We start from the raw sequence: 16,074 nt of genomic DNA, 5'->3' as shown, positions 1-16,074 counted from the left end.
AATATGAAAAGTTAAGGTGATAAACGTTGTTGAATAAATATGAAAAGTTAAGGTGATAAACGTTGTTGAATAAATATGAAAAGTTGAGGTGATAAACGTTGTTGAATAAATATGAAAAGTTAAGGAGATAAACGTTGTTGAATAAATATGAAAAGTTAAGGAGATAAACGTTGTTGAATAAATATGAAAAGTTAAGGTGATAAACGTTGTTGAATAAATATGAAAAGTTAAGGAGATAAACGTTGTTGAATAAATATGAAAAGTTAAGGTGATAAACGTTGTTGAATAAATATGAAAAGTTAAGGTGATAAACGTTGTTGAATAAATATGAAAAGTTAAGGAGATAAACGTTGTTGAATAAATATGAAAAGTTAAGGAGATAAACGTTGTTGAATAAATATGAAAAGTTAAGGTGATAAACGTCGTTGAATAAATATGAAAAGTTAAGGAGATAAACGTTGTTGAATAAACATGAAAAGTTATAAAGCAATATATCAAAGTTTCATCATTGAAATGTTATAAAGAAGTTTATGAAGTATAAAAAGTTGTAGTATGCTTGATTAAATTTCAGTGAAACTTTAGAATAATGGTGTGCGATTTTGAAACACTTAGTTTTTAAATGCATAAATTGGATAACATTTTAATCTAGGGCTTGATAAATATTTTCTATATTACAAATGTATATTATAAATATAAATTAAAGCGTGTACTATTCAGATTACCTTAATCTTAATATTATTTTAATCTTTTTATTATTTTAATGAGTTAGATATGTTTTTTTGTAAGTTTTCCGATCTTTTTGAAATATTCTCAAAGTTTAGAAGACTGTGACAATCTTCTAAATTTCGAGATTATTTACAGTATTGAAATCGCAGGCGTAGTAACGTAGTAGCGTACACTGCGCGACATAATGATAAGACACCCCAAAAATATTTATAAAACTCTACTATACATTTATATTTAAAAACTGATTTTTATAGTAAATAAGAGCAAAAGGATTACAAGATCAAATAACATTTAAAAAAATTTTTTTTAAACTTAACTCGCATTTTATTAAAAAAAAACTGTTTTTTTAGTGCGACATAATTGTAAGACACTTTTGGAAAAAATTCGTATAAATTGTCATTTATATAAAAAGACGTCTCAATTTTAAACAATCGATGTTAATAAATGTATTTTTGTAAAATTGTCTTATAATTTTGTCGTACTGAAAAAACGTTGTTTTTTTTTTAGAAAATGCGTGTTACCTTGAAAATAAATTTGTTAAAATGTTGTTTAGTGTTGTAAACCCTTTGCTTTTATTTACAATAAAAATTAGTTTTTAAACATATATGTATAGTAGAGTTTTATAAACCTTTTTGTGGTGTCTTATTATTATGTTGCGCACTTTAGTTCTACTAACACCAAATTGTCTCAAAAAATAACATCATCTGATAAACTGGATTTGGCTTTTGCTCAATGTACCATATTGAGTGTCGAATGATAATTTAATTAAAAGATTATAAATCATATGAATACCTCGGTAAAAACACGTTATTTGTTTGTCTTATTTTTAAACAGCATTTTTTAAACAGCAAGATTGAACAAATAATTTTTTCAAACAAGATTGAACAAATAATTTTTTCAAACAAGATTGAACAAATTAAACAAGTAGCTCACCCTCCATTTAGAGTAAAAAAAAGAAAACATTTACTATCCGTTTAGAGATATATTTATTGCTGCTCTTTCATTTCCGTTGAATCCGTTGAAATACCGTTGTCAATTCGTGACGATTTAAGTTTGTGAAATTATATATAAGGAATACGTTTTTGATACTTGTTTTATATTATTGGAGGATCAAGACACCGGTTTATATTATTAGAGGATCGAGACACCGTTTTTATCTCTAAATAACTCTTAATGTCCAATCCAAGCCAATCATAAAATATAATTCTTATAGATAATAAATTTAACCCATTAAATACCATATGGAAAGAAAATAGGGAGATAGAGAGTATCTATATGAAATATCTATAGTATCTTTATGAAGTATCTATTGTATCTATAGTATCTATATGAAATATCTATAGGAAATAGAGAGTATCTATATGAATGTTTTCTCTCTTTTTTTCTCTAACGATTTCCTGTTAAAATGTTTCTTTTTTAAGTTTCAAAATTTATGATTTGTCATTTCAAAAGTTTTTTAAAATTATTTTAAACCAGTTTTTCTTTCTATATCTTATTAACGCAATTCTCTGTTATTTTCTTTCATAATTTAATAATGATTACTTATTATAACTTAATTATTTAACTTAAGCCTACTTACCCGTAAACATAAAATATTTTGCCTTATTTAGAAATACTACTGTGATCAAAAAGTAAGGTGAATTTTTAATTTAAACTTCCCGCCTTATTCGAATCGTCCAATCTTTTTTATTTTTAAGTTGGTAGGAATGTCATTAACATTTGCGCCAAATTACGTGTCAAACTCATAATTATTTTTTTTTTGTTTACGCTTGTTTCTGAAGTACCAAAAGTGCATTCGGCGATTTTCACGATGTCTAATTTTGTTGAGCAAAGAAGTGCTATTAAATTTTGTTTGCGGAATGATATTTCTGCTGCTGAAACGTATCGAATGTTGCAAAAGGCCTTCGGTGAAGAGACTACGTCTCAAAAAAATGTTTACAAGTGGTACAAAGACTTCAAAGAAGGCCGAGAACGTGTTGATGACTTGGAACGCTCCGGACGACCATCGACTTCGATTGATGATCACCACATCAACAAAATCAAAGAATTGGTGCTTGCAAATTGTCGGTTAACCATTCGAGACCTTGTTGACATGGTTGGAATATCATTTGGGTCGATGCAAGCAATTTTGAAGGATCATTTGGGCCTCAGAAGACTCAAATCACGTTTGGTGCCGAAATTTCTCAATTTCTTTGAAAAAGAGCGTTGCGTTAAAACGTGTGAAGCAATGCTTTCTGACTATCAAGACGTCTACAAATAAATTATTACTGGCGATGAGACTTGGGTCTACGCATACGACCCTGAAACAACCGACCAATCGAGTGAATACCGTGAAAAAGGCGAGCCGAGACTGAATCAACCACGTCAAAGTCGCTCAAAAATCAAGGTCATGTTGACTGTTTTCTTTGATTATTGTGGTGTCGTGCACTACGAATTCCTTCCAACTGGCCAAACTGTCAACAAGGAATATTATTTAAGCGTTATGCGACGTTTGCGTGAAGCTATTCGCAAAAAGAGACCGGAATTATGGGCCAATAACTCTTGGATTTTGCACCACGATAATGCGCCTTCGCACACAGCACTGGTTCTTCGTGAGTTTTTCGCCAAAAACTCTACCCATGTTGCTCCACAACCACCGTATTCGCCCGACTTAGCACCGTGTGACTTCTGGCTGTTCCCAAAGCTCAAGAGACCACTCCGGGGAAATTGTTTTGAGTCCATTGAAGAGATCCAACGTGAATCGGCACGCGCATTGAAGGCTATCCCTACCGAGGACTTTTCGGCATGCTTCGAAGACTGGAAAAAACGTTGGCAAAAGTGCATTGGGGCCGGGGGGGGATTATTTTGAGGGGGACGATATAGATTTGGAAGAATAAATAAAGATTTTTCATTTTATAAAAAAATTCACCTTACTTTTTGATCACAGTAGTATATATATATATATATATATATATATATATATATATATATATATATATATATATATATATATATATATATATATATATATATATATATATATATATATATATTTATATATATATATATATATATATATATATATATATATATATATATATATATATATATATATATATATATATATATATATATATATATATAATATTTCTAGACCAAATTTATTTTGTTACAAAAAAATGCATGTTTTGAACTGAAAAATGAACACCTTTCCTTTGTTCCTATTTATATCAAAGGCATTTGTTCTACTTCTTAACAAAGGTTGGTTATCCGAAACTAAACTTGTGCATGTGAGTGGTATTTTATAATTGTTGGCCAGAATCTACAGGCAGCAAATTTGGTTGCTACTCAGTGCTAGTTTTTTAATTGTCTAGATGACTGATAACAAAAGAAACCAGATTTTTCCAATTGCTAACCAACAACTTATTTGGACAATGTATACAAACTTCCAAGTGTTAATGCAAATGAAAGTAAGGTGACATTTTTAAAACTTAACTATCTAGTACCTTATCGAAAAGAAGATCAGTATTTTGAAGTTTGGCTTGGATAATATCTTTTTGACTTTACTAAAAGTGATAATTCAGGAAAAGTTTGTGTTAACGTATATGGTGTTGACGTATATGGAGTTTTTCAATAATGGTAGTTAAATGTAAAAACTACTTTTTGTACTCTAAGATTTTTATTTTATTAGTATAACAAAGATTGCAAACTCCTTTGTAATTGTATCTAGTAATAGGAGAGACTAGGTCAGATTATATTTGTTAATAGGGAAGACTAGGATAAATTAAAATTTTTTCCACAGTTCTATCAATAATTAAGAGTTGATTTTAGAGGGGAATGTAAATAAAGATCTTGCACATTTTTTACTCCTTTTAACACTAAATTTATGTTATTCTCTGCAATTGTTTGGATGATACTAAAGGCATTGCCAAGCTTTATTTTTTGAAATTATTTATCAACTTGGTGATTAGTTACATATGAAGATAAATATCGTCATTAATATAAATCTGCCCATTATAACGATATATTCTAATGACTATTTTATAGTTTAGTTGCTCGAGTCAGCTATTGCCATCAAATATATAACTTTATCGTATTATTCTGGAAAAATATACAAAGAAAACATTCCATTGAATTAAACAAGTTTATCACAACCAATATAAAAGCTAGACAAGGAGGAGAAGCCAAGGAGTTATAAGAAATAGTTTTTACAACACAATTAAAAAGGCTTTTTTTTGTGTGGTAAACGGGGTTTGCACAAAATAAATCTCAAATAAAAAGCAACTAACAATATAAAAAAGAATTTTTTTAAAAAAATAAAATAACGAGTCTCAAACAGTGTATAATACTTTATTTAAATATTTACTTATTTTAATTAAATATTTAATTTATTTAAATATTTATTATTAGAGGCGTCCTGAGGGGAGACGTAGGAGGTGTCTTGCCCCCTAAAAAATTTATTAGTTGGCAAATTGGACACTGGAGTCGGCAAAATTGGTTATATAGTTGGCAGTCGGCGAATGTTAGACAACGAGGGCCTTTTTTTTTTTTTAAGATCTTAATCGGTCGGCAAAATAATTTTTCTAGGTCTCACTTGGCAAAAAACAGATACGTCACCTCTCCCCCGCCTAAGATCTCTCGGGACGGCCCTGTTTATTATACGTACAAAAAAGTCTGAAAACACGCGAGATTTCCCAATTGACTCTTTACATGCAAGTGAACTATTTCTTTTTTCACCGTTTTCTTATCTGTATATAATGTCTTTCCTTTTTAATTGAATAAAGAAGCCCTAAAAAGTAAGACTTAGCGGAACAGTTTTTTATGTTTTTGAAAAGTACGTTAACAAATTATTTCGAGAAAAATAGAGGTCGCACTGAGTCGTCATACTTTACGGTGCTTTTTTTTCCATTTAAATTAGGACGGGGTCGTATACATTTTAAAAAGTGGTGAAAATACAATTTTCTTGCTTGTGATGAGTTGTTTACGCATCTTTTAAAAACATGAAAAACGTAAAAATATATAGTTCGTATTGGTCGTCATACTTTTCTTTCGATTTGTTTTTGAATATTGTATAGAACGCATGTGGCAAAACATTTTTACGGATTCATTTTCCGCAGGTTAATACTACCCTAGAAAAATATCGTCAAAATGGCTTTGCCATAACAATGAATCAAAGTTTATACATTTTCAAAGATGATACATTTTTAAAGAAACCACTGCTTTACCATCAGACCGAAGTTCAGTTGAAAATATTTAAGGCTCAACGTTCTTCAGTTAGCTGTCAAACAAAGAACTTGTAAAAGTTCCTCAAGATATTAATGAAGATTATTATGAGCTTTTTTTAATTAAACATATTTATGCTTCTTAAATTAAAGTTAAATTAAAGATTTTGTAAATTTACAGTGCGATTCTTAAAAAATAAAAATAAAAAAGGCCTGTGCCGAGGTATTGGACTAAAATCTTGTTGCAATGATTGTTAATGAGAGATTTTCTATTTATTTATTTACTACTATTGCTAAAAAGAACTCCAATACAAAACAAAATGGTCTAGTTAAACATAAAACTTAAGTTTAAATAAGAGTGTATAGTATAAACAATTTGACATAGACTTTTATGCTGCTGCATTTCGTGAAATAAGTAAATAATTGTATGCGCAATAAAGGCCCATGGTGCGAATTCCAGGCTAAAAAACTGGCTGAAAAATGTCATATAATTAAATTTTTGTATTCTAGCTGCTGTTTGTACACTACAATTTCTTCTTTATATTAATGATTTTTACACATCCATTAAGTTTGCTGCTATTTGCCGCTTTGCTGATGATACTAATCTAATGCTAGTTAATAAATCCCTTAAAAAAAATTAACAAACACATTAACCATGGTTTTGCTAATCTAGTTCAGTGGCTTTGCTCCAACAAACTTTTTCAAAACTCTAATAAAATTGAACTCGTTATCTTTAAATCAAATAAAACAAAAATCTATAAACATATGAACTTTAGATTAAGTGGCAAGAAAATTAAACCTGTTAACTCAATTAAATATCTAGGTATAAATTGATTCAAACCTTTCCTTTTTATCCCACTGTAAAGACTTAGCAATGAAACTAAGTAGATCTAATAGCATGTTGGTTGAAGTTCGCCATTATGTTAATTTTGATACACTCATCAACATATACCATCCTATTTTTGGCTTAAATCTAAAATATACATGCCAAGTATGAGGGCAGTCCAATCAACAAGCTCTTATTAGATTATTCCACTTCCAAAACAAGGCTTTAAAAATTATTTATTTCCAGAATGTTAATTTTAATCCTAAACATTTATGATTGTTTTTTTGACATCACGCTCTTTTTTATATTGAGTGATCCAGCCGTGAAAGACCAAGACACTTCAAAGTCCCTGAATGTCAAAAACCTTACTAAAATCTATAAGAAAGAAAGAAAAATTATTTATGAAGTATCTTTAAAAAATCTTATAAAAATAAAATAACTTATAAATATTACAAAAGTATTTTGAAAAATAACGGAAAGATGCTCAAAAAAGCTTTATTATAGTCAGATATAAAAAATACTAAAACACTAAACAAAAATGGAATGTAATTAAGGATTTAGTTAAAAAAATAAAAATAAAAAAACTCCATTTATTATAAATTTTTTTTATAAAAAATGGAAAATTTGTTTATGTTAAATCAATATTGCTATAATTGATTTAACATATAAACTATAACATAAACTTCTGTAGACAGAACTGAACAACTATTTTGTTAATATTGGTCCAAATTTGGCTGCTACAAAAAAATCCTCAATATTCCACTCTATTTGATTCATATTTAAAAACTTATGATAAACTTATGGACGAAGTTCATAAGTTTATCATAAGTTTTTTTTTTATAGTTATTTAGGCGCTCCCAGAAGTCCTTACAGTATTATCACAGAGCACTGCGGGAGAGCATTGCATCACGACTGCTTAAGAGCTGCATATAGCAGTCTCAAAAGTGAAAAAAGTGAATAATTTGATAAAATCAGATATTTTCAAACCAGAGTTTAATACTATTGAACGTTCTTTATTTTATATTTTTAATCTTTCATTTAATACCTGACTTAAAAGTATTGTTTTTGACAAACTAAAAACTGCCAGTATAACACAAATCTTTTTAAATCTGGAGATAAGTCAAATATTTTAAATAACAGACATGTATCTATCCTACTTTGTTTTTTAGAACTGTTAGAGAGTTATGTATAATAGGATTTCTATTTCGTCTTTTTAAATCCGAGATTATTGATTAGCTGGAATCGTGTTTATAGAATAACCAAATAATAATAAAAGTAATCACTGCAAAATTATTTCTTTAATAACTTAAAAATTCACATGTTGAAAATCACAATATCAAATTTGTATTTTTTTTTTTTTTACTTTTTTAATCTAAATATTTGGGCATGCTGTAGGCGCCTTTGTAATACGGAGACCGAAAAAAGTTTTTAAGCCGAATGCATCAACTTTACAATCAAATTTGGCAATGATCTGGAGTTGGATCATGGCCACCTGTCGCGTATGTGAAATGTTTATTTGCGAGGGCAGGATGAATGTAGAGCACGGTGGCCGGTTCTAGACAAGAATTCAGGAAAGCCTTTCTAGGAAAGAAACATGAAAATTCTTGCTATGATAGAAAAAAACATGATTACTTTTTAGGATAGAATAATTGAAGGATAGAAAAGAAGAAAGAAATACATATATCCTTTCTGGCAAAGAAAAATGAAAAACGTGCTAGCAAAGACTTTTTTAGGATAGAAATCGCACAAGTAAAAGTCATTTTCTTTCTAGCAAAGAAAATTGAAAAAACGTACTAGCAAAGAAATTTTAGAAAAGAAATTTTAAAAACGTGCTAGCAAAGAACCCTAACCCTAACCCTAACCCTGACCCTAACCCCTAACCTTAACCCTAATCGTCATTATAGATTATAAGTATAATCTAACAAAATCTTTGTGAAATAATAAAGATTATCTGAAATTTCTGAATCATTCATCAGTGATTCACTTTTATTATAAATGGTAATTCTGTCCTAGCAAGTTTTTTTGGATTAATGAAATAAAATTCTGTCGAAGCAAGTTTTTTAGATTTATTAAATAAAATTCTTTCCTAGCAAGTTTTTCGCATTATTAAATAAAATTCTTTCCAAGCAAGTTGTTTACGTTTATTAAAAAATATTCTTTCTTAGAAAGTATTTCAAGTTTCTTTTCAAAATTTCTGCCAAAAAATATTCTTTTGTAAAAATTCTTTTCTAGTAAGGTTTCTTTATTTCTATCATAAAACATTCTGTTCTGAAATTATTCTTTCCTAGTTTTCTATCCTCATTTTATTCTTGTCTAGCATGGCACACCTAGAGCACTAAATTACCATGCTCAATGGAGTTTTGGTAGTCATCAATATTGAAATAATTTGAAGAAAATGTTCCTAATTACTATTTTTTGCAGGATAACGTTCCCAGCCACAAAGCAAAAAATTTTGGATCAGTTTGCAAGGAACAAAGTTCTCCTCATAAAGTTCTTCATTTTTCATTCTACATTTTTCTTCCTGTTTTGTTGTCAGACTTCTCGCTCACTGAAAACTTATGAGCTAATTTAATAAGGAAGCTGTCCATTTGTAGATGTGAATCTACAGAAGAAATAAAAAAAACAAAAAAAAAATCTGACTGAATGGGAAAAAATACTAGCAAATTTATGCACAATAAATTTTACAGCCAACAAAAATTCAATCTTGTTAATATAACCTAAGGTTGTGATTAATCTTTAAACTTAACCGCACCAATTAAATGCTTTGTTTAATTGAACACTTTAACCGCACCAATCAACTGGTAAATCGAACACTATTTACAAATGTATATGCTTTTTGTTAATATACTTTTCTTATGTCAAATTCAATTATATATGTTTCCTGAGTCAACTTACTCCAACATATAGTCTAACATACTTCGTATGAATAAAGGTACCTCTTTTAAAGAATTTAAGAATATTCATTGCACAAATACATATCTTCGAATAATGATTTTTTAAATTGTATATGGCTTTACCTACGGTTAAAAAAAAAAAGAACCTTAAGATAGATAGATAAAAAAATTAGATAAAAAAATACAAACAAACGTGGATTATGCTTACCTGGAGTACCCTCTACGCTGACAGTTTGTGTGATTCTTTTATTGAATGATTCGTGGTAAGAAATTAAATCAAAATATATTTTTTCTGGTAAAAATGGAAAACCTATAAGTAGAAAAATAGAAGAGGTAAATAGAAAAATAGAAAAGGTCACTGAATTGTAAACTTTATTAATATATATATATATATATATAATATATATATATATATATATATATATATATATATATATATATATATATACATATAATTAACGCTGGAAAGTTTCAAGAATGTCAAAAGAAAAGAAAATTGGCCCAAGATTGGTTAAAACATCTAGATAAAGTAAGAAATAATCTTCAACAGGTTGTCGAGTTCTTTGTTGGAGTTTCTGCATCACCTCAGCTTGAAATTAAACTTTTTTGGAAGCGGCTTAATAATTCTAAATATATCCTAAACAAGTAGAGTTCCTTCGTCAAGAAGTCAGCAAATAAAAACTATTTTAATAACATGTTTACTATAATAATGGCAATATTCTCTTCTGGTCTTCTAACGTAATTTTTGAAATTACTGACAGCGACGGTGTAAACAAAATTGGTTCTCTTTTTTTACATATCATTTTAAAATTCTTAACATATGGATTTTTACCCATATGTTAAGACTTTAAAACTGTTACTTTTTAAATGCCACGCAACCCCTATTTTAAAAAATTTTAACGTTTAAATCTATAAAGAAATCTAGCGCCCTATTCAGAAAAATTAAAAGGTATGACCCACCTTGCTATACAATGTATAAATATTATATTTTTAAATGTGGAAAAATTAAATAAAAGTGTTAAACTATATTCATATTTCTTTTCTAGATATATTGTATTTTTTAATGTCAGCCAGCTACTTGCCTTATTGACGTCCCTCTTAAGAGAGTTAATCTCGTGATAAAAAAAAATCCGTAAGAGTAAAAAACCAAATATAAAATATTTATATCCGTTAAAAACTAAAATAAAAAACAAAAAAATAAAAATCGAAGTAAATTCAAATAAAACGAAAAAGCGAAACAAAACGAAAAAGCAAAATAAAACGAAATTACGGAATTCGAGAAAGTTAAGATTACCTATAATAGTTTTTTATATCAGCGACCAGGTAAGGGTTTCTATTTTAAAAAATATTTCTTATCTCATTAATGTATTTATCTTGTGTGTTGTTTGTTTTTATTATTAGAAGTTCTTTTTTTAATGTATTTTTAACTTTATCATCAAATTTGTTAAGCAAAAATTTTATACTAAATATTTTCTTATCATAATATGACTTCATTCAGTTAAAAAAAATTTCTACAATGAGAGTTTCTAGTAAAATATTTCCAAACTCTCGTATAAAATGCGCTATTTTAAATAGTATATCATTTGCTTTTTTATTTGTGTTTCTTTTGTGTATTTTTAAAAAGAATTGTTTCCAGTCATCTTCGTTTAGTATTTTCATACTATTGTAATCCCTCAATGACCACTTTTTATATCTTAGATTCAAAGGGTTTTTAGGTTTGTTTAGGAGTTTGTACATATTTAGTACTGTAATATTTTTATATTCGTATTTGTCTTTTTGTTTTGCTAAAAAATTGGGTACTTTGTTATGGTCATAACTTTGTCCTTCCTGTTTAATTTTGTTATGCCATTGAAACGGCAAAGCTAACACGATACTTTAAGCTCTGATTCCGTTAACCCTATTGAGTTATGGTGTAGGAATCCGGGCTGAAAAGTTTTCGCAATGTCAGCTACGATCATTATGTCATTAGTTTGAAATATTTGTACGTTTTGGTTTGATTTCCTATGCGAGTTTATTATGTGAAGCATTGCGTTCTTTCATGGGCCTTCCAACCTTGGGTTATATAATTTGGAGACCCATTGCATTTGGATTGCCTTAAGTTTGTTTATTAGACTGACAACTCCAACTCCACCATTTTTTATTTTTTGTAGTGTTGTTTGTTTGTTCAGGTTGGGTATTTTCCTGCCCCATATAAATTTATTTATTTTTATATCCATTTTGCTTAAAACTCCATCATTTGGGAGGGGTATTATAAAGGCTAGATGTGTTATTTGTGGGATTATCAAAGAGTTGATAATAATTTTCCTTCCTTTTAATGAAAGTTTATATTTACTCCATTTGTTTAGGGTATTATCCATTTCCTGAAATCGGTCCCTTCAGTGGGTGAAGTAGGAGAAACTGCCTAAAGCTGAGAAAGTGATTCCGAGGCTCTTAAAGGATGATTCCCCCCATTCAAAATTTAGTAATGGTTCCTTATCTTTAAATTTATTTTCTCCTAACCATATACCTTGGCATTTGGCTAGGTTTATTTAAGCGCCTGTGGCTTTTTTGTTTAGTTTTAAGGCTTGTCCTACCATTTTTATAGAATTATCACCCGAGAGGTAGAAGTTGGTATCATCAGCGTATTGTTGGATTTTTGTTTCTTCTCCTCCATTTATAATCCTCTTAATGTCCTTATTTTGTCCTATATATGTTGCAAATATTTCAGCTTGAATGATGTACAATTTCATTGATAAAGGGGCAACCTTGTCGTACTCCTCTTAAGATATTTATATTTTCGGATAAAAAGGCATTCATTTTTATTTTAGCATTTTTGTTATTATAGATTGTCTTAATATGAGAAATAAAAACCTTTGCAAAACCAAAGTGTTCAAGACTTTTAAATAAAAAAGTTCTATCTACTCTATCAAAAGCTTTCACTTGATCTATGAAAAGTATACATATTTCTAGTCTATCAGTATTAAAAATGCTGTCAATATCTCTAGTGTAACTTAAATTGTTATTTATAGTTCGGTTTTTGATCGAGGCCGTTTAGTTACTATTTATAATTTTTGGTAAAGCTTTGTCCAATCTATTGGCTAAAGTTTTTGTTAGAATTTTATAGTCTACATTTGTCAGAGATATAGGTCTCCAGTTACCGATTTCATTTTTATTTCCTTTTTTGTAAATACATGTGATTAAAGCTTCTTTTTGTGAGGGCGTCATTTCGCCAGTATTTAGCATGTTATTTAACGTGTCTTTAGGGTCATTTTTTATCAGATCGAAGAATATTTTATAGTATTCTATGGTTAGGCCGTCTGATCCTGGTGATTTATTATTTTTCATTTGTGGGTTTGTTTAATTTCTTATTCTGATATTTCTTTTTTTAAAAGTATATTATCTTCTTTAGTTACTTTATTAACTTAAGAATTAATTAAAAGAATTTCCTGGGAATCGTTATCGTTTTTTTTTTATTTTTGCATAGGTTTTTATAGAACTCTCTGAAATCATATAGGATGTATTCAGGTGTATTTTTTGTTTCTCCGTTTTTGTCATTTATTTCTGAAACGTATTGTTTTGCTAGTTTGTTTTTCTCCAAATCGAAGAATAATTTTGTACAATTCTCTCCCTCTAATCGCCATTGAATTTTTGCTCTTATAGCCGCCCCTTCGGCTCTTACTTTTTCAATTAATTCTAATTTTGTTTTAACGTCTTAATATAAAATTTTCATATTTTTATTTAAGTGCATTTTCTTGGATGCGTTTTTTAGAAGTCTTTTTAGTTTATAATCTTTTTTATTTTAATTTTGATTTAATTTTTTACTAAATTTTGTAGAAGTTTGTTTTATTTTTTATTTTCCGGCTTCCCACCATTCTTTTGTGTTTGTAAAATTTTCTTTTTGTTGTCTCCACTCTTCCCGGGTCGTTTCTATTAGAGTTTTGTATTCGTTGTTTTAAAGGAGCGCATTGTTTAATATCCACGTTCCTTTTCCGAAAGTTATTTTGTTATTTGTTAATTTTATAATTTGAGCATTATAATGATCCGTTAATTTTGTAGGTTCAAAGTAGGTTTTTATATTTTGTCTACTTTTCTTACTTATATAGAAACGATATAGTCTTGAGTGAGAAACTCCATTAGCGGACGCAAATGTATATTCGTTTGCATTCTGTTTAAAAACTCTCCACGTGTCCTCTATTTCTAGAATATTTAGAAGAGTTTTTAAAACTTTATTTGAGGGAGATTTTTTTTTATTTGAGATAGGATATCTGTCTTTAATTGAAAGGGTTCCATTAAAATCTCATCCCATGATAATAATAAAATCTTTGAGTTCTTTATTGCGAAATATATTTGCTAATTCAATATATAATTTTTTCCTTAGGGATTACGTGTTTTCGCCTGAGAGAACATATATATATATATAATTAAACAGTTTACGTTTTTTATTTTTATTTCTATATAATTAAAATTCCCATGCATATCATTTCTTGAAAAAATCACGTGCTCGTGATGTGCTTTGCATAGAATTGCAGTTCCACGGGTTTTAGAATTCCCAGGAGAGAAAAAAATGTCTCCATTCCATTCACTTGCTAGTAAATTTACTTTCTCATTATCTAAATGGGTTTCTTCTATTAAAAAGAAATCGTGGTTTTTGTTTTTAAAAGAGTTTATAATTGTTTTTCGCCTACTTAAATTATTCAAACCATTAACGTTTGACGTAAAAAAACTTATTTTCTCCATTTTTAATCGTTCAAATAAACATTATTTTTTTAATATTTCCTTTAAATCTCAGGAAAAAAATAGTGTTAATTTTTGTATTTCTTTCCTAAATCAAAGGAAAGCTTTCAATCGGAGCACATATGCTGATAATATATAGTGTAAAAAATGGTCAACATTATATAAACTATAAATAAAATAAAATGTAATAACAAACTTAGAAAATAATAAAAAATGCACATACCACCGTATTTTCTGTGTAGATAAAATTACTGTTGCCATTTTTGATTTTTTTCTTTCAGGTCATTTTATCTTTTCCTGGTGTTAGTAGTTGCGTTTGTTTCTTATTGCTCGTTTCGTTTCATTGATCAAATCTTCCGCTTGAGTCTTCCTCTATTTTGTCGTCATACTGTGTCTTGTTGTTACATCGGTCGGCGTATTCTTCATTTTCGCTTTCTTCTTCTTCTCTGTCAATGATTGCACTTGTTCTTGATTTATTGTTTTGTTTATTTGTACTTTTATGATTTTTTCGATTCTTTGTTGTTGTTTTTTTGGTTTAAAATCTATGTGTGGTATTTCTACTGTTGTGGTTTCAGAGTGTTGTTTTTGTTGTGCTTGTTCTTTTTCTTCTTTTCTTCTAGCTTCAGCAAAGTCAGCCTCATTCCTTTTTTGTGTTTCTCTTACTTTCTTTTTAATTTCCTCAGGGAGACTAATATCTATTTGGTCGTCGTCAAGGACAACAAATTTAGGAATATTTTTTTTGCTTACATATATTGAGTTTTTTACCTCTCTTTTTGGTTCTGTTTCGCGTTTTTGTTGTCTTTTAGTTTCCATTGGGGTAGTCATTGGAATGGTTGTTGAGATGGGCTGGTTTATTTGAGTTTTTTTAGTTTTGAACCTTTCTCTCGGGATATAGATCGAGCCACATGTTCGGCAGAGGAGTTCTTTTCTGGCAAAGTTAAGAGTTTTCTTTTGCCCGTTTATTTCGATTTCGTGTGGCATTTCTTTAACTGCTTTCGTAAGATTAACTCTTAAGAGTCTTCGTCCGTCTTCTATGGTTCTGTCAAAATCATATGTTGCATGTTTGATTGAATTTATACTTTTAATGTGTGGTTTTAATTGTTCCGAAAGTTCTTCGTCTGTAATGATCGGATCGCATTTGATTGTTATCAGGCATCCAAAATCTTCCTCTTTTTCTAAAATATATTGGTTTTTGAGATTCGGTCAACTCGATTTCCGATCGAGCTATGGTGTTGGCATCGTTTATATTTCTAAACACGGCTATCCAATTTCCGTCTCTATGATAGGTTAGATTCTCAATTTTTCCTTTACCAATTTTTTCGGCAATTCGTTCTGAAATTTCTTGAGCATTTTCAATTAAGTATCTTGCATCACTAACTTTAGAAAAAACAATTCTCGTCTTGAATTCAACAATTCTTTCGGATCTGTCCGTATGAAGCTTGGTTGCATGTGAATATGAAATCGCCATGACAAAAAATATAATCTAAAAATCTTCTTCCTTGAAAGTCTTTAACTTAAATTCGCATTTAAAAACTTTTAAAGATCTAAACAAACTTTAAGACGCATACTATAGAAATGATCCTAGTTAGTACGGTCTTAATGATCCTAGTTAGTACGGTCTTATTTCTTTTCTATGTTTTTTGTGTTTTTTTTAAATTGCGTCGTTAGATTTTGAAATTATTTATTTATAAACAACGTCAATAGATTGTGGTTT

The 16,074-nt window shown here is 28.9% G+C and overlaps 1 pseudogene; it reads right to left on the bottom strand.

Moving 5' to 3' along the window:
* Positions 1-15,879: 15,879 nt before the first annotated feature.
* LOC136092491 (small nucleolar RNA U3) lies at positions 15,880-15,958 on the bottom strand (annotated as a pseudogene).
* Between the last annotated feature and the right edge of the window lie 116 nt (positions 15,959-16,074).

This window comes from Hydra vulgaris, chromosome 15, assembly GCF_038396675.1.
Source record: "Hydra vulgaris chromosome 15, alternate assembly HydraT2T_AEP".
In the NCBI taxonomy this organism is placed as follows: Eukaryota; Metazoa; Cnidaria; class Hydrozoa; order Anthoathecata; family Hydridae; genus Hydra; species Hydra vulgaris.
The sequence above is the reverse complement of the archived record's forward strand: the minus strand, read 5'-3'. Positions and strand labels throughout refer to the sequence as shown.